The sequence below is a fragment of the Myotis daubentonii genome, chromosome 5 (genome assembly GCF_963259705.1).
Source record: "Myotis daubentonii chromosome 5, mMyoDau2.1, whole genome shotgun sequence".
Classification (NCBI taxonomy): Eukaryota; Metazoa; Chordata; class Mammalia; order Chiroptera; family Vespertilionidae; genus Myotis; species Myotis daubentonii.
The window spans coordinates 77,227,854-77,252,550 of NC_081844.1; the positions used below are offsets into that span (position 1 = coordinate 77,227,854).

General features: G+C 47.4%; 1 protein-coding gene and 1 non-coding gene across 2 annotated transcripts in view; one reads left to right on the plus strand and one right to left on the minus strand.

Moving 5' to 3' along the window:
- The window catches only part of FSTL4 (follistatin like 4), a 324,334-nt gene that overhangs the window by 109,066 nt on the left and 190,571 nt on the right, over positions 1–24,697 (minus strand). The gene's annotated exons all lie outside the window — the stretch shown is intronic.
- Positions 7,587–7,711, plus strand: LOC132236315 (small nucleolar RNA SNORA25). Its single transcript, XR_009453257.1, has one exon. It is a non-coding gene; the product is annotated as a small nucleolar RNA SNORA25 (small nucleolar RNA).

Here is a 24,697-nt window from a genome sequence, read left to right on the forward strand (position 1 = left end):
CCAAGAAAGAAAAAACATTTGGAGTCGGCTTCTGCCTGTTGGCTCTGGCAGCAGCTGTGTGTCTCTGGGTTCAGGCGCAGGAAGAACCCAACCAAGAGCTGAGCATGAATCTCTATTCTGCGGTGGACGGCCGGCCCGGCCACCACGGGGCCTCTATGCTGACGCAGCTCGCCCGCGCATACACGCTCACAGGATGCCCAGACAGTGATACAGGGGTAACGCGTGCCCCCAGGGAGGTGGGGAGGGGGTGGGCCGTTCTCCTGCAGCCCTGACCCAAGAGCAGTTAGAGCAATGAGACAGGCAGGGCTGCACAGGGGTTGGACCGCGCAGCTGATGGGGCCCCAGGCTCCCAGACCCGTTACCTGATGGACGTCAGCCTGGTCAGGTTGGGAGACCTGCATGCGTCTGACTGAAGCCCCTATGGTGTCTGGGGACTCATTCTCTTGGACAAAGGCGGGAAAGTGGTCTTTTTGCGGAGCTGGATTTGTTGGTAGCTGGGTGTTCTCCCCTCACCCACTTGGGAGAGAAGGGTCCAAACCCAGGCCGTGTGGCTGGGTCTCCCCCTGGGCTGTCCTGTGGCTCATTTAGTTATAAAATGATAAAGAGCATAAGACACTGGGAAAACTTCCATTAAGTTCATTTACACTGTCCTCCCCTTATCCATGGGGGAGACATTCCGAGACCCCCCAGTGGGTGCCTGAAACCAAAGATGGTACCAAACCCTGTACATACTATGTTTTTTCCTATACATACAGACCCGTGGGAGAGTTTAATTTATAAATTAGGCATGGTGAGAGATTAAGAACAACAATAATAAAATAGAACAATTATAATATACTCTAATAAAAGTTATGTGAATATGGAATTACTAAGTCAAGTAAGGGTGGCTTGAACACAGGCACTGTGATATCGCAGCAGCTGATCTGATAACTGAGACGGCAACTCAGTGACTAACAGGTGGGGAGCACCTACGCGTGAATGAGCTGGACACAGGGATGATGCGCAATGGGTGGGACAGAGCAGGGCGGTGTGAGACTTCGTCATGCTACTCAGAGAGGCGCACAATTTAAAACTTTAGACATTTTTAATTGCTGGAATTTTGCATTTAATATTTTCAGACTGTTGTTGACCTCAGGTAACTGAAACAGTGGAAAGTAAAAACGCTGATGAAGGGATTCTACTGTAACTAAATTGTAGCCCCCAGAGTCCCCCTTTCAAGAAGATCATGAGAAAATTTGGCAAAAGAAAAAATAATCGCCAGTAATTTTTGAACCTCTAGCAACAAGGCCACCTGTATTTCTGCGTGTCTCCTTGTGTCGCTTTCCTTCGTGCTGTGTGTTTCTGCATATGGCAATCACAGCACACGTGGCACCCAGAGTTTGGCCTTTTAACCGTCTCCCAGAAGATGCTGTTTCCAATTGCTTATGTTCCTCACGGTGCGAGGTGAGCTGCTTCCCACCAGCCCTGGAGAACCCCCGTGCTTGTCATTATCCTACTGACTGGGGGTTGGGGGGTAGTTAGGGCCTTTCCTTTCTTCTGAGGAGGAACAGGTCAGGGAACACCCCTGACAGCCATCAAGATGAAAGCTGCTCGTGTCATACGGGTCATTATTATGCATTATAATGAGGGCTCAGGCCACCCGTCCTAGAAAAATCCATTTTATTTCAATCAGCAAAGAGTAAAGCAGGGCACAGATTTCCTTAGCAACTCTAGAAAGAAAGAGAAAGCATTGGGACTTGTCCTCTGAGTCCTCGGTGCGGAGGACAGAGGGGCTGAGGCTGGCTCTGATGTGGACTGTCTCCTCCAGGCCACAAGCTGGGCCAACAGAGGGCTGGACGCTCAGCACAGCTGTGGAGACCATCCAAGGTTGGCCAGCACCTGGGCTCCCTGGGAGGCCAGCCCAGAGCTCCCTCTCTGTCCCAGGAGCACACGAGCAGCCCTGGAGCTTCACAGAATGTGGAACACAGGGGACTTTTCAAAACACTGTGCCATTCTTCTTAACACTAGGTTTTGACAATCTCAGATCTCCTAATACCCTATGTGTCAAAAATACAGTTTTTGGTCCAACTGCTTATACATTTGATGGAAGGATGACTCTGACCCTATAGTTGAAACATGAAGTGTTTATGACTGGAGGCTGCAGTATAGCGATGTTTGTTTTGTTGTATTCAAGGCAGTAAAAGACATTTTTATTAAGGGCACACTTCCCATTTACTGGGTTTCTATTTACTCTGCAAGACCTAATTCTGCATTGTCATTCTGGAAGCAATGCCACTTGAATTCAATCGCTAGATTGTGAATTTCCTCCAGCAACTTCTATTTAGTGAAGGCCAGAATCTCAGTGGGTGGTAATACATATCAAAGTACAAGATGGTTGAGAGCAGCAGAGTAAAAAGCCCACATCAAATACGATTATTGATCAACACTGAACTGCCTTCATCATCTCTATGCTAATCCCAGATATGTACATACATATTGGCACTTTCGTTACATAAATACATTGACATCTGTAGCTGAGAAAATGTATTGAGCAATTCAAAATTGCAATTACTGTTCTTTGGAGAACAGTAAATAAATAAAAATACAGCAAAAGGCACCAGACAGAAAAGGCTGTGGATTCTTATAAGCATGATAGTCTGTGAAAAATAGTTGGGTAGAAACTCTTCAGATGTTTGATGTGGCCTAATTTTTTAAAAGTTTTGAAAGTAAAATATGCATACCAGAAAAACAAAAAAGTAAAATTTTAATAATGCATCAATTAGACAGGGTTTCCCATCAAGATGGCAGTGTAGGTAAATGCAGCTCTCAAATCCTCCCACAACCACATCAAATTACAAGTAAACGAACAACTATCATTCAGAACCATCTGAAATCTGGCTGAATAAAAGTTTCAGAACTAGGGATTTAAAGAAGAAGCCACATCGGGATTGGCAGAGATGGGGAACAGGTTGGTTCCATACTCACATCTGGCAGATAAAAATTGGGAGGGCCCTGGCTAGCTAGCTCAGTTGGTTAGAGCATTATCCGAATACGCCAAGGTTGCAGGTTTGATCCCAGGTCACAGCTCAAATAAGAATCAACCAATGAATGCATTAATAAGTGGAACAACAAATCAATGTTTACCCCCCTCCCTCTCCCTGTCCTCCCCCTCTTCCTTTCTCTCTCTCAAATCAATCAATAAAACATTGACTTCAGAAGTCCCCCCGAGGAGCAAGGGATCCCAGCCACAAACCAGGCCTCCCGGCCCAGAGTTCCAGAGCCAGGAAGAGTGGTCCACGTAACTTCTGGCTGCAAAAAACAGGGAGAACTGAGGCTGAGTGAGGTGAAGGGCTGCCAGAGTCCCAGGCATTCGTCTGTGCAAGGACTTGCTTGGATTCACTCCCTCTGAGCTCCAGCATTGGGGCAGCAGCTCAAAAGGAACCAGGGACATATGGAGAGGGACCGAATTGTCTGACATTAGGGTGAGAGCTAGGGAACAGCTTTCAGCCAGTGTTCCTTTTCTGAGCCTTCCCCTCACAGAGCCAGCAGGCAGGCACCATATCTGAGACTCCATCAACCTGGTACATACTGTTACCCCACCCTGGTGACTCCCTGAGGCCCCACCCCACCCAACTTGTGGACCCACCCAAGCAATTTCCAGTGGCTTTTCCATATACAACTAGCCTCTCTTGCCTCATGTTTCAGACTTTCCTAAAGTCTCTCAAACAAGCAGCATCTGTACTTCTGGCTAAGTGGCCACAGGCCTGGCACTAGTGACACATGGCCTTGGTTCATAGCTTGGCCACTTCTGGATATCTCCAAGCCCAGCACAAGTAGGAGCCATGTGCAGATGGCTCTGTAGCTCAAGATGGCTCCAAGCAGGGCACAGGTGGTGGCTGACTTAGCATCTCCTGGGAGGCCCCAGAGCCAGGGCACCTGGTGGACAGCTTCAGACCATGCTGGATTATAACCACCTCTATGAGTGACACACTGAAGGGTAAGACTTGGTAAGCACCAAAGCCCCACTGAAGCAAGTCCTGCTCCATAGGGTTGACTCCTGCCCGGCAGCTCCTCTACTGGATTGCAGCCAGTCTTCACAGCAGATCAGCCTGAGGATCAATCCCTCCCAGTGACATGCCAACAGCAACCAAGGCTTAACGACAACAGGACAGTGCACATGGGCCACACAGGAGCACACCTAGAGTGCCCAGTTCAGGCGGCTGTGCCTTACAGACACCTACTGCAGAAGGCCACTCTACAGTCTGGGAAGTGCAGCAGCTCTACCTAATACATAGAAACAAACACAGGGAAGCAGCCAGAATGTGGAAATAAAGAAAGAGGTCCAAAAATGAAAGAACAGGAGAAATCTCCAGAAAAAGAACGAAATGAAATAGAGGCAAGAAACTGCCAGATGCAGAGTTCAAAACAACGTTATAAGGATGCTCAAGGAACTTAGTGAGAACTTCAACAGCATGAAAAAAGACATAGAAACCATAAAAAAGAACCAGAAATTAAGGATATACTAACTAAAATGTATAATTTACAGGGAATCAACAGTAAAGTAGATAAATTCAAGAATCAAATTAGCAATTTGGAATTTAAGAAAGAAAACAACAACAACAACAACAACAACAACAACAAAAAAACACCCACTCAGAACAGAAAACAAACAAAAATAACTTGAAAAAAAAGTGAAGATAGTGTAAGGAACTTCTGGGAAAACTTCAAACATATCAACATTTGCATCATGGGTTGCCATATGAAGAAGAAAGAGAGCAAGAAACCAAAGACCTAGTTAAAAAATAGTGACTGAAAATGTCCCTAACCCGGTTAAGGAAATAGACTTACAGTCCAGGAAGCAGAGAGTCCCAAACAAGATCAACCCCAAGAGGCCCAGACCAAGACACACAGTAATTAAAATGCAAAAGGTTAAAGACAAAAAGAGAATCTTAAAATCAGCAAGAGAAAAGCAGTTAGTTATCTATAAGGGAGCTCCCAGAAGAGTGTCAACTGATTTCTCAACAGAAACTTTGTAGACCAGAAGGGAGTGGTAAGAAATATTCAAAGTGATGAAAAGCATGGACCTACAACCAAGATTACTCTACCGAGCAAAGCTATCATGTAGAATCTGAGGACAAATAATGAGCTTCCCAAAGAAAAGCTAAAAGAGTTCATCACCATCAAACTAGTATTATATAAAATGTTAAGGGTCTTCTTTAAGAAAAAGGAAAAAAAGATAAAAAATATTAACAATAAAATGGCCATAAATACATATCTGTCAACAATTGAATCTAAAAAACAAAATAAATGAACAAGTAGTACAGAACAGACTCATGGATACAGAGAACATTTTGATGGTTGCTGGATGGGAGGGGGGTTGGGGATATGGGTGAAAAAGGTGAAGGGATTAAGTACAAATTGGCTGTTACAGAAAAGTCATGGGGAAGTAAAATATAGCATAGAGAATATAGTAAATTATTCTAATAACTATGTATGGTGCCAGATGGGTATGAGATTTATCAGGATTGTCACTCAGTAAGTTAAATAATGTCTAATCACTGAGATATACACCAGAAACTAATATAATATTGGACGTTAACTGTAATTATAAAGTAATAAATGATTTAAAAATTAATACAATTAAAAAAAAAAGGAAAGAAAGATCAATTAGGCAGTCTTTCTTGCCCCTTGAGGTAGAAGAAATCCAATACCTGATCTTTCCCTGTTACTTCTGACTTAAATGATCTATAATGTTAATTTTACCTTGCTACATTCTGTTACTATAGGTAATAAGTGTAAGCTTCTATTTATTGACTCTCAAAGTGAAAATGAATGAAAAGCATTACCAACATTTTGATGACAATACCCATAACATTCAAAGAAAGCTACGTGGAACCTCACCTCAGAGACTCTCCTATGCTGTCTGAAGGGGATTGTTTCAAGTCTCACAAATAGTTCTCTCTCTTCACCTTCCTTCCATTTCTCAACATCATGACATATTTTAGTTTGCTTAACATTTTACCATGTCTTTCTTATTTAGCAATTTTTCCCCCCATAATTTTTAACTGCCATTTAAAAATGTATTCAAATATTTCTTTCTTCCTTGATCATATGGTTAAAGTTTTAGAGCTTCTTAATTTGATTTTAAAAAACATTTTATTTATTTATTATATATTTTTATTGATTTCAGAGAGGAAGGGAGAGGGAGCGAGAGAGAGAAACATCAACAATGAGAGAGAATCATTGACTGATGGCCTCCTGCATGTCTCACACTGGGGACTGAGCCCATAACCTGGGCATGTGCCCTGACTGGGAATCGAACCGTGACCTCCTGGTTCATAGGTCGACATTCAACCACTGAGCCACGCCGGCTGGGTTTAATTTGGTTTTTGTAAGAAATGACATCCTCCAGTTTCTCCTCTTTCTTTTCTAACTTGAATGTATCACCTCCCGCTTTTTTTTACACAGCTCTTCTTTTTAGATTACTTATCTGTTTAATTGGATTACACCAGCTCACCCCCCCTCCCCTTTCCTGTGCCCTCTCCCCCTCACCCCTATTTTTTTTTTTCAGCCAGAAAGAAGGTAATTTTCTGTGCCCTTGCAAGTCTGAAAATGCTTTTATTTGGAATATAAAATTATTTTCCTTCAGAAATTTGAAGGCAATTACTTAAGTGCCTGCCGATGTGGATACCACCTATCTGATAAAAATGATTCCTGATTTTTTGTTGACAGCCATCTTTTCTCTCTAGAAACTTCTAGAATCTTCTCTTTACCTTTGATGTTCTGAAATTTCCAGAGGACATGCAGCTGTAGACCTTCTTTTATCCCCCTGTGCAGTTCTCAGTGGGTCTTTCCATCTGAAGATCTATAACTCGCTTCAGCTCTGGTCAGTTTTCTTCTGTCATTCCTTAATAATTGCCTCTTCCCCAATGTCTTTGTTCCCTTTTCTGAGTGGACGAGTCTGAGTAGATGTACACTGACACCTTTAGATTGTCTATGCCTGCCACCTTCTCCATCTCTTTTTAAATCTATGTTATGAGATACTGCGACTTTTTCTTTGACTCATATTGAATTTTAAATTTTTAGCCATTATATTTTTAATTTCCAAGCAATATTTCTTGCTCTGTTCTTCTTTTCATAGCAGCCCTTTCTTATATTATGGGAATGTTATCTTCTCAAATCTTTCTAAGGGTTTTTATTAGAATTAAATTTTTTTCTTTTGTTCCATATTCTCCAGAGTTATTCTTTTTGTTCATCTTGATTCTTCTCTTTTATGCTCTTGGTTTTCTCAAATGTCTCATGATCCCTGTGTCCAGTCCAGCTGTCTATGATGAGGTTCATTAGCACAGTTAGCCGCCCCCAGTTTCCTCTGTGGTTGCGTAGGGCTCTCTCCCTGGAGGAGCCGTCCTGCAGGTGGGAGGTGTGGCACCCAGCAGCGCACTGGAGGGGACACAGGTAGAGGCGGGGCAGGCAGACAGGCTCTCCCGTCCAATCCTCCTGGGCTTTCAATTCCTTGAGGTCAGATCAGCACCATATAGTTTCCTCAACTTAGTTCTCAAGAGGACCCTGAATAAGACAGCTATTAACTAACAAAAACAAAAACTAAGAGGTCGTTTCAAAGAGAGCTTATGGAACGCAAACCAGGAGACCTTAACGCAGTGACCTAGGATTGAGTTCTCCATAGGATGTAATAGGCACGCATAGTGCTGTGCCTTCCTGAGGAGATATAAGACATAGGATTTAGAAAAGGAGAAAAAAAGCACACAAGCAACCAAGCCTTACTGTCCTTCAAGGGCCCACTCTGGGCCCGGTATTTGATACCTGATTTATTTCCATTTGTCTTACTTAATTCCCTAAACAGCCCTACTTTGTATTCTAGAGACCAGGAAACAGATTCAAAGAATCTGAGACCTGCTCAAGTTCACATGTGTGGGAGGGGGCAGAGCCGGAAGAACCCTGTTCCTGGAACCCACAAAGACCAACCATCGTAACTAGCAGGAATCCGCAGTCACTACAAACCGCCCCTCACAGTCCCAGCTCCGTGCTGTGCGCTTCGCACACTCCAGCTCAGAGAAGGATGTGCTGTACGATCTCCGTCTGATTTGAGCAGAGACAGCCTCCTCTTTGGACGTGCAGGCCGGTGGCAAAGCCTCCGCTGTAACATGCAGGCAGGCGGGCGTCCTGGTTGACCCGGTGTTCTGGTTCGGCAAGAGCTCCCAAGGAACACCTGACTAGAAGGAACTGAGTCCCTCCCGTGAGCCTCACAAACCGCCCTCTGGGCTCCAGAGCCAGGCCTATCGACCCCCATGGACTTGTGAGTCTCCCAACACCAGAGGGCAACCATACCCACTGCACAGCACACACAGCTGGCCTTGCCCGGCGACCCAGGTCAGAGCCTCCGTGAGCAACATTGGCAGTGGCAGTGCCACGTGCAGATGTCCTGGCTCAGAGAGGCCTGATTCTGCTCTTTGGTCAAAGGCGCTGGAGCTTCTAAAGAACATGAGCCATTAAGAGGCCAAAACACATCCAGAGCAGTCGGCCCTCACCCCAACCAGGGCCAAACCCTGCAGAGCCCAGCTCTGCTGTGAAACTTGCAGGCGGTGGGCCCAGGGATTTCCTGGTCAGCAACAAACACAGAGCACCTTGTGGACCAAGAAGTTAATGCAGCAAACCAAAAAGCGGGCCTCATGGGCTTAACACAGACTTAGAGCTGCTACAAATAACCCCTGTGGTCAGCAGGGAGCGCCCTTTCTCCCTCTGCAGCTGTGAATACCCTTAAACCAGTTCATGCATTGACTTAGAATCACAGCTGCCTTTGGGGGCAAGTAGAGTGTGGGGCGTTACCCGCACCTCACAGATAACCAAACAGGTTTGGGAGAGAGCCTATTAGCCAAATGCGTGCAAGGGCATAAAAGAGTAGCTTAGGAAATTAATTTTCTTCACTAATTCAATTTTTAAATTTAAATTACACTTTGATCTAGATAAACCTGCCTTAGGTGCCATCAGAAGTACAGTGGTTATTTGATAGATAAAACCTTGTTCTGGGGAGATCTCAGATGGCTTCAACTCCTTCAAAATGTGCCGGGGCCTGCACTGACCTACAGGCTGTTCCAGGCTAGACTCCAGGCTTCTTCCCAGCACTTCCTGCTCACAGGACTCGGATTGCCTGACCAGGCCTGGAGACTGAGTGCATACATTGGCAAAGCGGGTAGCCCTCTCCCCGGGGTGTGCAGAAACCCCTCTGAGGCCCTCCCCAGGAGAAAGCAGGCAAGAGTAGACCCTGTGCGGGGCAGTGGGAGGCTAACAGGAAGCTCCCTGTAACCACATTCCCATCAGCGGTGAGGCACCTGTGGCTCTTCTGCCCAGTGGCACTCTCCCCATGCCCACCCTCCCCAGCCTGCCCCACCCCTTCACCCAGCCCTTCCCACCCCCACCCCACAGTCCACTCTATTTTATGAATGTGTGGAACGAGGAATCACTTATTCTGAGAAGATGGAATGTGTTAGCTGCAGCCAGTGACAGCAATGAATTTTACAAATAGCTTTCTAGAAGCCCTCATTCAAGTTCACAAATCAGGCCCATAACAACCCCGATTCTCCAACCCCGCAGATGGAGATGGCTGGCGTCAGGCAGGACCATTTGTCTTGGGCTAATCTTGTGCACACAGCGTGGAAGGCTCAGACTGAGCCTGCGTTTCCCAAATTGCTTCAAACTGCAGGGGGAGAGAGAGAGAGACCCTTCTGAAAGGGCCCCACATGTCCATTCTGAAAGGGCCCCAGCATTCCTGCTGGAATGTCAGAATCATGGGTTGTCAGGGCCCATGAGGTCTGAGGGACCAGCAAGTTCAACTCTTCACACAAAAGACAAAGAAACCAAGGCCCATTCTTATCCAAGCCATAGCCAGGTGAGCAGGACAGTACAGGCAGCCCCTGACTTACAATGGTTCGACTGAAGTTTGATTGACTCCATGACGGTGCAAAAGCAATACTCATTCAATAGAAACGACTTCAAATTTTGATCTTCTGGGCTAGTGATGTGCGGTACGATGCTCTCTCGTGACTGAGACGTGGCACTGAGCGCAACTCCCAACTAGCTGTGTGATCACGAAGGGAAACCACCCATACCCTACAGTGTACAGTGTCGCCCGCCTGCGTGTTTTGGGTATTGTGCGTTACATCTCATCATGTCCACAAAACGCCCGTCTGTGTCTCTTGCTTCTGGTGAGAAGAAGAGGAAAGCAATTACTCTTGAGATGAAACTCAACTGCAGGCTAATGTAAGCATTCTGAGCCCGTTTAAGGAAGGTGAGGCTAAGCTATGGTGTTCGGTAGGTCAGGTTAAGTATTAAATGCATTTTTGATTTACGATATTTTCAACTTGCGATGGGCTTATTGGCACGTAACCCCATCATAAGTCGAGGAGCACCTGTATTTCAAAATGATGGCTGGTGGTTTTCATTTTCAGCGAATTATTTTTTCTCCTAAGTTCTTTTGCCAATAAAACCAGACATGAGGCTCGGGGGAGAATGTGGTGCACAGAGTGCAAAGGTATCAACTTCTTGGCTCTTGAAATTTATAGCAGAGACAATTTTCTGGAAACTAAGGCTTTCAATTTGTGGGTGACAGGCTTTTAGAAAAATAATTTATTTCTCAAGCTCTATAATCTTGACTTTTAATAGCAAGAAATAAAGAGATGGAGTCCATAAAGTTCAGAGCATTTGCAGCTAAGCTGGGGAGGATGTATGGGAATTTATAAACTTGTCTTCCCTCCCATAGGAGATCAGGTCACATGGCTGGGAGAGGTGGGGAGAGGAACTGGGAGATGAGCGCAGCAAAAGCAAGCCCTGGGGTCCCTCTTCCAGAAGGAGCCTGATGGCCTTTCCCTTGGAGGTGATGATCTAAACCCCATAAAAGTTGGTGGGGGTCCCAGAAGAGAGGAGACCTGTGCCACGGGAGAAGGGCTGTAAGCCTTCTAGATGAGAGAGGCCCTGAGTCTAGCCAGGTGTGGGAGCTGGAGGGCGGAAAGAGCCGCGGGAGTCCCTGATGGTGAGTCTGGGCTCAGGAGCGGGACCTCGGCTGTGTGTCCTCGCCCTTGCTTCCCATGACTGAGTCCCACAGATCTGAGCTCACCCAGGGTCTGCCTCCTCCACTTCCTTGTGCAGGGACTGTGGGCTAGTGACTTACCTGTGCCTCAGTGTCTCCATCTGAAAAATGGGGATAATAATAGAACTTGCCTCCCTGGGTAGTTACGGGGATTAAGTGGAAGATGTATGGAAAGTCCTTGGCACGGAGCCTGCCACAGAGAAACTGTCTGAACAATGTGGCTCGTATTACCATTGTTAACAACGACACACTGGCTTTGAAATCAACGCAACTAAGCAGAACCAGGGTACTCCGCATGCAGGCTAATTAAAACATCTAAGTCATCTTTTCAATAACTGCTGGTGAGAGCAGGATGCAAGGGCTCGTGGGGTGTGTTATCACATTGAGTGAGATCTCAGAGTAGTTTTCTCAAGTTCACAGGCTGAACAAGGAAACACATCTAGTGACAGCAGAGGGAGGGCTGGGTGTGACCCCTGCCTCCGAGAGAGTCACAGACTCAGAGAGGAGCAGTGGGTGGTCCTGAAGAAAAAGCCACAACACTCTTCTAATTGCTAGGAATGTGAGTGCAAGGCCCCCCCCACCCCCCACTTCAGAGCGTGTGTGTGTGTGTGTGTGTGTGTGTGTGTTTCTCTGTGTGCCCTCCTCCTCCTTGCAGCCCCAGCTCTCCGAGGAGCCTAAAACAGTGCAGAAACCACTGACCTACAGGACACAACCCCACTGCACAAGAGAAGCTAACAGCATAGCCAGCGCAAAGCCTAGCACTTTGAAATGGAATGCTGCGATGATGACCCTGAGCTGTCACACCACACAGAACCCAAAGGGTGGACTGATTTTTCCTCTCTCTCAGGGAGTGTCAGGTACCTGCCCAGAGCGACAGTTATTAGAGGCATTGAGGTGGGAGCCTCGGGAACCAATGCTGCTGTGCTGCAGCTGGAGCCTGCGGGCTTTGCCTCCTGCCCTAGGACTGGAGGACTCGCAGCTGCAGGAAGGGTCTAGACCAGGGGTGGGCAAACTTTTTGACTCGAGGGCCACAGTGGGTTCTTAAACTGGACCGGAGGGCCGGAACAAAAGCATGGATGGAGTGTTTGTGTGAACTAATATAAATTCAAAGTAAACATCATTACATAAAAGGGTACGATCTTTTTTTTTTTTTTTTTTTTAGTTTTATTCATTTCAAACAGGCCGGATCCGGCCCGCGGGCCGTAGTTTGCCCACGGCTGGCTAGGATCTGCGATCATGGGCAGCTCGTCCCTCCAGCCCCAGGCTCTCAGGCCTGGCCACTCCTCTTACTCTCTTCCTTCTGAAGGTTTCTCCCAAGGTTTGGCTTCCTGTTTACACTCCTGCAGTCAAAAGCTCTTCAGCATCATTTAAATCAAATTTTCTGTGACAGGCACCCCAAAAGGGTGACTTAAGCAAGTTTTAAGGTGTTGCTATCTTTTTCATGGGAAAGAATCCGGAAGCAGGAAGTTCAGAGCTGTCCTGAACTGGTGTCTCCACTCGTCATAAACCCGGGGTCCTCCCAGTTCACCATTCTGCCATCCCCTGGGTGTGGCCTGCGGTGGCCTCACGGTCCAGGATGGAGCTAGAGCTCCAGCCAAAACAGCCTCCTTCCAGGCAGCAACATGGAGGGAGGGAAGGAGGTGGGCACACCCCTCTTCTGTAAGGCGACTTTCTGGAATTCTCATACACTTCTGCTTCATCTCGCTGGCCAGACGTAGGGTAAGGCCAACTTAGGAAGGCTGGGGAGTGTAGACTTTTGTCTGAATGACGAAGTGTTTAGATAACTTAGAGATTTTGTCATTAAAGAGGGCGGTGGGGAGATGGATATTGGAAAGCAGCAAGCAGTACCTGCCCGATGTAAACTTTTCATTTTGGCAACACTCCCTCCATCGGGGGCCACCACTATGATTCCATTTGTCCTATCATCTGTTCTTGTTTCTTCTGACAGTCTAAGTATTGTCCCTTTGTAGGTAATATGCCTTTTTTTTTTAAGTCTCTGGTAGTTTTTAAACTTTTCTCAGTGCCTTTGATATTTTACAGTTTTACCATTATTTGTCTAATATTGAATCTATTTTTATCATCTTGCCTGGAACTTATTGTACTTTCTCAATCTGAAAGTACTTTTTCAATCCTGGAAAATTCCCAGCCATTGTCTTCAAACTTTGCCTCTCTGTCATTCTTGTTATTTTCACCATCTATGACTCCTATTAGATGTATGTTGGATCTTCTCATTTTGTCATCCTTATTTTAGCTGTTTGTTTCCAATTTTCTTTCTCTTTTTTTCTCAATGATACATTCTGGGTTGTTTCTTTAGCTGTCTTTCAATTCATTAATTCTGTCTTCAGCAATCTAATCTACATTTTGAATTCTTAGTTACAATGGCAATTACTTTTTTCCCTATAAGTTTCATTTGGCTCTTTTTTTTTTTAGAGTGTTTAGCTCTTTCAAGATGGTTTCTAGTCTTTCTTATATCTTTAAATATTTAACATAATTTTAAAAGTTATATTTTAAACAAAGTTACATAAGCCCATGATTTAGAGAATTTAAAGCCCATAATTCAATTTAAAGTCCAATTGGGGCTTTTAGTGAAAAACAGCAAGCTCTTGTCCTTCTCCCATTTCTCTTCTCTAGCGGCAATCCCTTTCAGCCCTTTTCATGGTTACATTGGAATTAACCACAAAAATTCTATTTCTTGTTTTTTTTAAGTGTTAGTCATTATTTATTAACCTTCCAGTAAGAAAGACGAGAATTTTGCTCTTTTTTGCACAATTCTGCCTCCCCTTCCACACTATAAACAAGCACACTCCTGTCTACCTTCCCGCCACCCCCGGTGAAAGGCTATATTGTATTCTGGCGAGCTCAGTGTTCCGTGTTCATGTTCTTAGGTTTTATAACTGCTATTCATAGCCAAACCATGAAGCATCCCCTTGAGTAAACCCTGGTCTGTGGGAGGAGCCATCAGGAACTTTTTTGTCTCCCTGCAGATAATTTTTGGTGACAAATAACCCCACTGCACAGGAGGAGGCAAAGGTCTGCAGCTGGGCTGGAGCCAGATTGCCTCTCAGGCTGAGGGGTGCATGACAGGTCCCTTCCCCACCCAAAGGAGGCAAGGCTCTCCCCCTGCTCCCTGGGGATTGGTGGGAGTGTGTATGGGGTGTCATTTCTCAAATTCAACGACTTAGAGTGAGAATGGGAGTGTTGCACAGATTGGTCCTGAGGGACCAATGCTCAATGGAGTGGGGTTGGGAGCAAGTGGAGCTATGAAATGATAGAGCAACACTTTCTGGAAGTTTTATTTTAGTTTTTTTTTTTTTTTAAAGCAAAAGCGTGGAAATTTATTATAAGCAGATACAAACTCCCCACATGAGGAGGGGCCCAGTTTGTTTGTTTTTTAAATTGCTACCTGACAGTGGAGACTGTGAGGAGCTGCACACATGTGCGTGCGCACAGGAGCATGCTGCCTGCTGGGACTTTGTTCCCCACAGGGCCTCGGGTTTACATGGTGCTCCTTGAAGTTCAGTTCTTTTAAGCGGCAGCAGGAACCAGAAACATGCTGGGCGATGTAGGCGGAACTCTCCTGCTTGCCCGCCCCCCCCCCCCCACCTGCTGAGGACAGGCCAGAGCTAATGGCCAGCCGAAGACCAGGAGTGGACCTGTGAAAACGGGTGGCCGTTCTGCCCATGGGGGGGCTGGGGCTGGCTGGGCTCTGCTCCTGTGTGTGGCCTTAGGCAGGTCACTCCCCCTCTCAGAACTAAGCTTAGTCTGGCCACCCGTAAAATGACCCCTAGAGGCAGGGCTATGCTAAGGATGGAGATAATTGATAGGAGAGGAGTAAAACATGTGGGAAGTTTGTAGGGCTACCCTCTGGGAATATCTACCTGTTTTCAGAGCAGGATGGGGACCGCTGAGGAGACCTGGGAGTATCCCAGCTCAGCCCTCATGGCTGACTGTGCGCTGACATTTGAGATGGAGAGGAAGTCATGGAGCGCCTGGGGGGCCCCGGCCCAGGTCTCTGCCTTCTGCCTTCTGTCACCCAGTGCTTGCCCCTGCCGACTACCGCGGAGAATGAAATCTTTACCACCCCAGTGAGACCACATACACTCCTGTGCACAAGACTGGACTCAGGCCTCTTGTAGCCTGAGAAGGACCCCGGCCAGTGGGCCAGCAGGGCTGAGCACTGGGCAGGTAGTCAATGAGACCACTCATAGTCACTGCTGACTAAGTGGGCGTGGCACTAGCTGATGGCTTTGTGACAACCTTTCCCTGCACAGGCTGAGCCCAGTCAGATCTCATGTTCCCTACAGCAGACCTGCAGCCCCAGGAGCACTGGTTTTCCACCAAAGGGTGAACAGGCTGATGGCAGCCAAGCGAGGGCCGCACTGTGTGTGTGGCGGTGGGGTGGGAAATGTGACTGCCACGCTGGCGTGGGCCTCGGGCCTGCTCTGTGCCACTGGCTCCTGTCACTCTCTGTCTACTGCTGACAGAATTGGGAAGCCCCCCTCAGCAGCAGTCTCTGGCTGGTGTAGACTGCCCTGGTCCTGAGCCGCTGTGAGTAAGTAGTTTGCATGTGAAAAGAGTGGAAATAAATACACAATACAGTCACAGGGGTGGCAGCCTGCGGAGACTTGCTACCAGAACACTTGAGGGAGCTGCTGGGTGTTCTAGGTGCCTGAGCAGTCCAGTGAGCAGATATGCCCAGATGGCTCACCAGTTTTGAAGAGAGAAAATAAGCAACACTTAGCCCAGAACTAAATGAACTATGACGGAGTCATCCTGTGGGGTCAGGAGGCATGCCAGGTGCTAGGGGAAACTTAGAATCAGCACTAGCAAAGCAGATTTCCTACAGGCTGCCCCGGGAACAACTGGTCCCAACGGTGCACGGAGGCTGGGGGCTCCCCCTCCACATGTCCAGGGCCTCAGGGCAACACACACTCCCCCTCCTCTTTTTCCCCAATCATTTACCTACATCGCACGCTCCAAGTATAATACTCTCTTAACTTTTCCCCCCAAATATGAAGGAAAACTTAGGGTGATTTCTCCCCTCCCAGCACCTGGCTGTGTCCTGACCTTTTAAAACCTGTTTTATGGGAAGAAAGAACCCGTTGTTAATTCAAAGCTGGCTCCGAGCTCTGACCTTAACGCATGGAAATGTGTTTTGGTCCAACGATCCTTTTGTAGAATCTAAATCTGAAAATATTCTCGCTTCCAATCTAAGGTGAAAAAACATAAACATGACTATTAATGCCTCTTAGAGTTTATTTTTCAGGCAATAACAACTTTTTGCAGTAAACTTGCTTTCCTTCTTTGTGAGCACCCTTTAAACGCGCCACGTCTGAGAGGCCGGAGAAGGGAACCAGACAAGGCAATAAAACCCCAGAGGGAAAGTCCCTGCCCGTGTGATGACAGGGGAGGGAATTAGGAGATGACACATTTGAAAAGCAAACTTCTCTTTCCATCACCCAGTTATGCTCGGTAAAAACAAAAGAAGCACAAAGGAGAGAAGACGTTTTCAAATTCCTCTTTAATTTCAGGCAGTTAAGAGCGGCAATGCATTTACCCTCAAAAATAACATATAGAGCTCCGGAATAATTGAAAGGAGTTCGTGTCTTCCGAGATGGCGTGCCCTGTTCTCTGTCACATTTCCCAATTACCGCCGTGAGTAATCCTCCCTAACACAGGCAGTTTAATTGCCATCTTACCTTGTGTAGTATTTTTTTTTTCCTAAAGCAAAATTTGGGGAATTAAATCTCTGAGAATAAAATTGTTCAATCACAATAACACAATTGTGTATTAACTTTTTCTCTCTCCTTGGAGTTTATAAAGCTCAAAATTCTTGCTCCGAGCAAGAAACCAATTTTAGAAATGAGTTAAGTGACTCAGGGTAAGAAGAACATCAGATTAGCTTTTTCTGAGCCCTTGCAACTGAGAGTGAGTCTGAAACCTGACTCCTGACCTCTTCTTGCTCTGATAAGTTTTCCAAGGCGGAGTTCACACTCCAGCCATGCAGCACTGGCTTCTTTCCAGAGCTTTCTAAAAGCCTGATGAAAGCATGGGTCTACATGAAAACCATGCTGGGAGTGGGAGCCCCTCACCTCCGACCCTTTACTTGTCACCATGAGTTTGAACAGTTGATCACAATTATCCTATTTATTTAAAATCTACTCTAACTGATAAGCATCCTCTCTTCTGTCAACTGCTGTCCCTTCCACAACAGCAGGGGGCGCTCCCAGGGTCCTTTGCTCCTGCTGGAGCTCACTTCTCTTTCCTCTTTTCCATCTGCTGTCTTCAGACTCCAAAAGATTCATTTCACTGTTCTCTGCCCAAGGACCTACAGAGCACCAGACCCATCCATCTGGGCCAAAACGCATCGGTCTCTCTCATAGGGTTTCCTGCTCTTGCTCCTGAACGTCTTCTTTCACCACAAGAATGTTCCCTGCAACTTCGGAGGCTTGGGATATGTACCCAGACGGCCAGGAGGTGATCCATGCGGGCTGTCAAATGCCAAGTTTCTCCCGCTGACACTGGTTCTAAGTGGGGGCAGAACTGCCTCTGTGTGGTTTTTCTAGAAATTACTGGAGCAGTTTCTGTTGTCACTGTGGGTGTGGTGTGTAGTCCAAGGTGGCTGTTTGCATTGAATGGGAAGGACCAGGGATGTGAGACATTCTGCATTGTGTATAGTTCTTCACAACAATGAATTGTCAGTGGTCCCCATTTCTTCTGAATGTCTCATTGGATAGCCATGCAGGTTGAAAACATCTTTATAATTACTTGAGCCTAGAACCTCACTCTGGTGATATATACATTCAACATATCTTGTGCATGGTTTTGATATATTGGGGATTTGGGATGCAATGACTATGAAAACCAAGGGAAGAGTATACATTGTTTTATTCAGAACTTTATCAAAAGCCGTTCCCCATGAGTTCACTGCCAATGGCAATGCATTATTTGTGGTATGCGCTGCCAATCCAGTGCACCTGACACCTGGATCAGTTGCCTTGGTCACGGCTGCTTTCATGTCACCATCTGGCTTCCTCACGTGGGCTCTGCCGTGGCCTTGCATGAGCACCCACATATTGAGATACACACTAGTAGTATTTTACTACAAATTACTTTCCTTGTGCTTCTCATTTATATTTCAATTTAGGGCATCCTGCTTTGAAACTATGTTGTAAGTAGATTATATTATCTATCATTTTCACTTTAGGTTTACAAAGGGGGTATTACAAGTGATTTGTTACAAAAAATTAGGCCAGGGATGAAAGATTTAGGAGCAGAGCTTGAAGGCTTGGCTGTGGGATGACTTTGTTTGTTCACTTGAGTATTTGTTAGTTCTCACTCACCCAACACACACTGCCTGGGTGCCTTCTAGGCGGGCACACTTTTAAGCTATCTTCTTTTTAAATACTTAATTGCGAAATTCATTTTGTTTTTTATTTCATTCCGTTCTTCAGTGTTTCATCTCACGTTTCACGCCTGGATTTAAATTCTAGTCTTCCGATTCCTTTTCTCCTTCTTCTGTAGCTGTCAGCTTTTTAAACCTTTTCTATTTCATTGATTCTCCTCTCTTCTAATTTACTCCCACTTTACTTCCATGTTGGGGTTTTATGTCTGCTCTATCATTCTTCAAGAAAAATTCTCCCCTTTTATTCTTTTCTCCTTCTAAATAAACTGATGATCTACAGACGGGGGCAAAACAGGTGGAACAGTAACCTCACGGTTCAGCACTGTGGTTGGGGATGCAGTGACGGGTGCTCCCCAAGGGGCAGCGTTCTGTGCGGTGGGGTGTAATATAGGGTGGGGTGTACTGCCCCTGACTTCCAGCTCTAGCCCTCCTCCTTTGGGGCACAGAAGGCAGTGGGGATCAGCCTCTCAAACCCCTTGCTTTCCCCAGAAACCCTGGAGATTCACACCCTAGATGACATCCCTTCTGCCCCCTCCCCATCACCACACCTTCCCCTGAGCCCGGGCCCCAGGGAAGTTGTCTGTGACCACAGCAGCCAGCAGGCACCTGGAAGCCCTCAATGCCTACGGCCTTTCGCCTTCTTTGCTCTTTCTTTTAAAACAACAGCCTTTAGCATCTGTGTAGGAGGCCAAGCAAGGTTGTTTCTGCACCTCCAGCCAGTTTACTGGGCATTGGAGCCAGGATGACTCTTGGGCTGTGGGCCGAGGGGCCTTTCAGAACTGGGGGAGGCCGCAGGCCACAGGAAGGAGCTCCCGTCCCTGGCCTGGTCCAGCCGCGATTTCACACACCAAGGGCTGCGTAAAACGAGGGCTGCCCACACCCGCTCCACTCCCCACCTTTCCATCAGCGTCCACAGCTCTGTGTAGGCCCTCACCACCGAGACCGCCTCTCGCCGAGCTAACGACTGTTTTCTATGGCTGGGTTAATTCATAGATGGCGGTACAGAAGGCATTAAACGAACACTTGCCACTTTGCAATAACTCACCGGCCTCCCTGCTGACTCCAGGCCAACCTCTGGGCCTTAAATGCGCTGTTAGGAACTGATCTGTAAATCACCCTTCCGACTGAACTGCTTGGCTAAGGCGCGCACACACCACATTCCAGCCTCAGCAGACAGATTGACAGCTCAGAAACAAGGAAGCAAGGGTGCGTCTTGAGCTAGGCTCTGTCTCTGAGGGCACCAGTCCCGGCTGCTCTTAACCTCTACAGCCAGGTTCTGTTGGCAGTGGGGGTCGCTAGTGAAGCCTCCAGTCTCAAGGCCTGTGACCCCCGAGGGAACCCCAGCGAGCTTCCCGTGGACAAGAAACCTCGCCGTCCTGGTGGCAGAAGGGCCTCGGAAGGAAGACGTGGCAGGGCTGCCCTGTGCCTGGCCTCCAGCTCCTGCGGAGTCTTGACCGCAGGTCCTGTAACCAAGCCTCCGGGGCCTCCGGCAGGCACCACCCCTCCGACGCACATTAGCAGACAGCGTTGGGGAAATTGTGCCGTTATGAGGCAGGCGCCTAAATGGGTCCTGAAGGAGATGGGACATTTTTTTAGCCATTTAATTGAATCTGTGGCAGTAAATCTTTTAGTCTTTTCTAAGCATTTAGAATTTCAATTTACACACATGGATTTTTGCACTCAACCCCCAGTGAAAACGAGCATTTGTGCTGAAGAGCTTTTAATCAACTGTTCTCAAAATGTCAAGCCCCCTTATCTCTGAAGCCCACTGAAATCTTTGTTCTTATGATTGAAAAAAATATATTCTGTGTATCCTGTTTCTCCTTTTCAGTTCTCTCGTTCCGTATCATGGTTTTATCAGTCATTTCTGATGTTCATCCCTCTCTTAATCTTCTTAGATTTCTTTTTAAGGTGAGCTTTCCATTTCAATCGGGCTGGGCTGATCTATTAAGATTCTCTGCGGCCGCTGCCTCACAGATGAAGCCAGGCTTCGTTGCAAAGCCTCGCGAAGGCCTCTGATTGAGCACACTGAAGGTTAATTGCCCGGTCTTTAATTAAATCAGCAATTTTTCTTGAACGTTGTTTGTGGAGCCCTGTAATAAATGAAGCCATAAATGTGTCCTCATTTTATGAGGAGTCTGGGTTTTCCATGTTCTTGCTCACTCTTTTTTTCCGAAGACTGGTCATGGCAAAAGCTAATTTCCAAAAAATCCTTAGTGGAAAAAATAGAACTTCGGGGGTTTTAATGGCAAGGGTTTTATTCAGCCATGACTCAGGAAAAGGTGCTTATTAACACTTCTGGGGGAAACCAGAAAAGGCCTCTGGCTAAACTACTGATCAAGACTTGATCTCCCTCCCCGAGGATGGACAAGTGCCAGCATCCCTTGGGACTTCAAGCTCAACTCTGACATTGCTGTCTTTTCAGTGGCCGCTAGGGGACAGCAAGCCCACCACCTGCTGCTCTGCTAATCAGCACCCCTGCTGCCCCGACCCCTTGAACGGGGCAGCGGTGTTCCATCGATTTCTCCCTGGCTCTCTGATTTCTGATGAGCCTAATCGGCTGTGCAGTCTTCAGGCCTTGCTTCTTGATTTGTCAGGAGAATGAGTTATCTGAGCCGACGTTCTCTATGATTTGTAGGTTGGAGGACTCAGCTGTGGTGCTGTGACCTTTTCAATATTCTGTTATTAGATGGGCTGGCCATTGCAACTTCCTCCTGAACAAAGCGTCTTCCACATGTGCTGAGGAGGGAGACGGGCCAGTTAATCAGAACACCCAAAGCTGAAAAGGTCGAACCAGGGCTGTGGGCATTAACATTCACTGTCTGCATTAGCATCGTGTAGCCTGCAAAGCTCATGACCCGCAGACTTGGGTGGGACCAGATGAACGGATGAGGCTGAGCCCTCAGATCCTCTCCTACCCCTAACAGACAGGGGTCTCTCTTTTCACTCTTACTCTACCTTCATGGGCAACCCAGACTCCTCACCATGGTCTACCGGCCCAGTCTGCCTAGGCTCCTGGCTACTTCCCTGACCTCATCTCCCACCACCCTTCACTTCGCTTCTAATGCTCCGGCCACGGTGACCTAATTGTCCTGGAAGATGCCACGCTCCTTCCAGTTTCAGGGCCTTTGCACATGCTTAGCTCTGGCTTGGATCACCCTTTCCCCAGATTTTTTTGCATGGCTGCCTCCTTCTCAACATTCAGTTCTCAATTCAAATGCCATCCCCTCACAGAGGCCGTCCCATGATATCCCAACCATGAAGCCCCCTACTGAAACATCACCCTATTCACATTCCCTTAGAGTCTTTATCACTTATCACACTTGTCTGTTCATGGGTTTATTCTCCATCTCAATCTAATATAACATACCACTCAAATATAAACAACCCAAGGGCAAGGATGCTGTCTGTCATGGCCACTACTGTATCCCCAGTGCTTGGCACAGTCACAAGCACACAGCAGGTCTTCAATAAGTGCTTACTGACTGTTACGGACTGAGTGTTTGTACTCCCCATCCATGCGTTCAAATCCGAAGCCCAATGTGATAGTATCTGAAGGTGGGCATTTGGGAGATAATTGGGAGGTCCTGAGGCACTAGTGACCTCATAAGAAACACGAGAACTTGCTTCCTCTCTGTTCTCTGCCATCTGAGACTATGACAAGAAGGTGGCCATCTGTAAGCTGGGGAGTGGGCCCTCACCAGACCTAGGCTCACAGCCCCTTGACCTTGGACTTGCCAGCCTCCAGAACTGTGAGAAATGGAAGCGTGTTGCTTGAGCCACCTTATCTGTGGTAATTTGTTATAACAGATTGAACTAAGACAGAATAAAAGCAGCAGTGTAGTTTATTAAAAGGTAATCACATAATTCAGACTCCACACTAGTCACTGAAAAACATCTCTGTTTCCGCATGCCTCCTTTCCTAAGGACCCACAGCAGACGCTCCAGTGACACAAAAGGCCAGGCGAACCCAGAACCCGGGATTTTAACTCACCACAGTTACTCATTCAAAGTCACATCAAGTGACTAATCGAAAACGGAAGCTTCTCATACTGCAATATCATTTTCAGCAATGAAACTATTTGTAAGATCTAAGTTCTGAAGTTAGGCCTACTTAACGCACTCACCTCAGCTTGAAAGGCCAAACAACAACAACAACAACAAAACCCCAAAACAAACAAACAACAAACCACACGCACAACAAAAACCAAAGCCATAACAATAATTAAAAAATCCCACAGATTGCGTTTGCTTAAAGTTTGGGTGCAGGGCCCTCTCATGCTGTTCACCGGTGCGTTTAAACCTGGGTTTGCACTGAAGGTGGAAGCCAAACACTGTCGGGATGAAGGGCCCCACTCTTGGGACTGAGTGTCCTCCCCCGGAAGGCCTGTCCTGAGGGCCGCTGCGCCCTTTCGGAGAACAGCACCCTCCTTCCCTGGAAGAGCTCAGCTCTGGGCTGCGCGGGGGAGCGGACCCGACTGCACCCCTGCTTAAGGCAGCAAGGGAGGAGGATGCGACCCGGAACCAGGTGCCCTACGGCGAGTGAAGACGTAATTCAGCCAGCAGTGCCAATGCAGAGCCTGAGGTAGTGTCTGCACCCCAGGCGCGCGGTGAGACTGCTTTTAGCACTACCTAAAAAGGGGGGGCTTGCAAGGGCTGTCCCTGAAGCCAGGCGGAAGATTTTGGCCCCGAATGTCTCCCTTCCGTCCTCAGGTAAACAAAGCAACAGCTGCTGGCACGTTTTACTCTCGAAGTGTTTTAGGAATCCAAGCAAAGCCTCACTGACAGGTCTGTGTTGCTTTAACTCCATTCCAATCAGAGCCTGGGTGCGAGGCTTGCGAGGTGAAGAGGCTCACCACCACCCTGTGTGACATTTTTCTGTGACCGTGTCCACAAGCCAAGGCGTGTGAACAGCTATGGCTGAGCCCGGCCCTGCCTCCCGGCGCTCCCTCAGCTTGATCATGAAAGACCTTAGGACAGTGGTTCTCAACCTTCTGGACCGTTAAATACAGTTCCTCATGTTGTGACCCGACCATAAAATTATTTTCGTTGCTACTTCATAGCTGTAATGTTGCTACGGTTATGAATCGTAATGTAAACATCTGCTATGCAGGATGGTCTTAGGCGACCCCTGTGAAAGGGTCGTTCGACCGCCAAAGGGGTCGCGACCCACAGGTTGAGAACCGCTGCCTTAGGAGGAGCGGGAAGAGGTTTCCTCTGCCCCGGGTCTCTGCAGCCGCTGAGCCAGGAACTTGGAATCAAAGAGCAGGGGAGCAGAAAAGGAAATGGAAGCAAATGGTGTTAACGGACCGGCCAGCCATGACCCTGGGAGAAAAACCAAGCAAACACAATAGCACAGGTGACATGGATGAACCCGAAAGGAAACCTAACACAAGTTCACATTGCATTCTGCTGGCTGGCTGAGACTTTGTTCTCCATACCCTGTTGTTTATAAACCCAGGCCCAACAGGCAGGATCGAGATTCTACACTCCAAGCCTGGGACCTTGAAGGAGCCAGGAAACTGCAGTAAAGAGTTAACATTGTCCAAGGAAAGACTGGCCTTCGCCCCCTGGCCTCTGGGAGGAGGAGACCTCTGTGCTCTTGGAATGCCCTGCCTGACAAGTATTTTTGTTGACCTGTGAGCGCTGGGCCACGTTAGTCTATAACAATGCAATACATGGTGGGAGCCATGCGTCACCCGGTGGCAGCTCAGCCTCTCAAAGGGCTGGAGGCGAAGGTCAGCCACAGGGGAAGTCAACCTTGTGTATGTGATGGAGTCACAATAGAGTCTTTGGACACCGAGGCTCAGGTGAGCTTCTCTGGTTGGCAACCCTCCATGTGTACTGTCACCCAGCATTGCTGGGAGAAGCAAGTGCATGCACAGAACTCCACTGGGAGAGGACAGTCAGGAGCTGTGCACCTGGGGCCCTCCTGGACCCTGCCCCATGTGCCTCTTCCCTCTGCTGATTTTAACCAGTATCCGTTTGCTGTATAAACCATAACCATGAGTCTACTGGCTGTTGTGGGTTCTGTGAGCCCCTGTAGCAAATTATCAACCATAAGGGTGGTCTTGAGGACTCCTAAACATGTAGGCAGCACCAGAAGTTAGGGAGATCTTGGGGCTTAGCTAACTGTGGAAACGGAGGTCCAGAGAGCAGGAGGCAGAGTGAGGAGCGAACTCGGGCCACCTGATGCCCAGTGCAGTTCCCAA